The 810-nt window shown below is 52.1% G+C and overlaps 1 non-coding gene across 1 annotated transcript; it reads right to left on the minus strand.

The window, feature by feature from the left end:
- Positions 1-365: 365 nt before the first annotated feature.
- Positions 366-472, minus strand: LOC137777083 (U6 spliceosomal RNA). The gene has a single exon (XR_011076413.1). It is a non-coding gene; the product is annotated as a U6 spliceosomal RNA (small nuclear RNA).
- Positions 473-810: the final 338 nt, after the last annotated feature.

Raw genomic sequence — 810 nt, forward strand, 5'->3', positions numbered from 1 at the left:
TTTATTTATTTATTTATTTTTGGCTGTGTTGGGTCTTCGTTGCTGCGCACGGGCTTTCTTTTTGTTGCGGCGAGCGGGGGCTACTCTTCATTGCAGTGCGTGGGCTTCTCATTGCAGTGGCTTCTCTTGTTGCGGAGCACGGGCTCTAGGCGCGCAGGCTTCAGTAGTTGTGGCTCGCGGGCTCTAGAGTGCAGGCTCAGTAGTTGTGGCGCACGGGCTTAGTTGCTCCGCGGCGTGTGGGATCTTCCCAGATCAGGGCTGGAACCCGTGACCCCCGCATTGGCGGGCGGATTCTTAACCATGGCGCCACTGGGGAAGCCCCTACTCTTTTTAAATAACAATTTTTCCTTTTAATAATTTCTTTGAAAAATGTGGAACACTTCGCGAATTTGCGTGTCATCCTTGCACAGGGGCCATGCTAATCTTCTCTGTATCGTTCCGATTCTAGTATATGTGCCGCCAAAGTGAGCACCCTCTGCTCTATTTAAAGACCTTTCCTGGGCAGAGCCTAGGCTCGGCTTTCCCTGAACCTACTCAGAAGTCCCCACCCTCATGGCACTGCACTGATTTCCCTCGAGCATTATGTGTGCTGGGGAGGGCACAAAGGGGCAATGAGGAGCACCTGCCCACACACCTGGGCTCCCAGACTTGTGCCCTTTGTCCAGTTCCAGCGCCAAGCTAGTCTGGGGGGACCCAAGAGATGCCATTGGTCCCCAGAGTCTTCCAAGGGTTTATGACATAAGGGGTGGGCAGGGGACACACACAAAACAAAACAAAGCAAGATGGAGAAAAATTATGTAAACATATCAT

Source organism: Eschrichtius robustus, chromosome 14 (assembly GCF_028021215.1).
Source record: "Eschrichtius robustus isolate mEscRob2 chromosome 14, mEscRob2.pri, whole genome shotgun sequence".
Lineage (NCBI taxonomy): Eukaryota > Metazoa > Chordata > Mammalia > Artiodactyla > Eschrichtiidae > Eschrichtius > Eschrichtius robustus.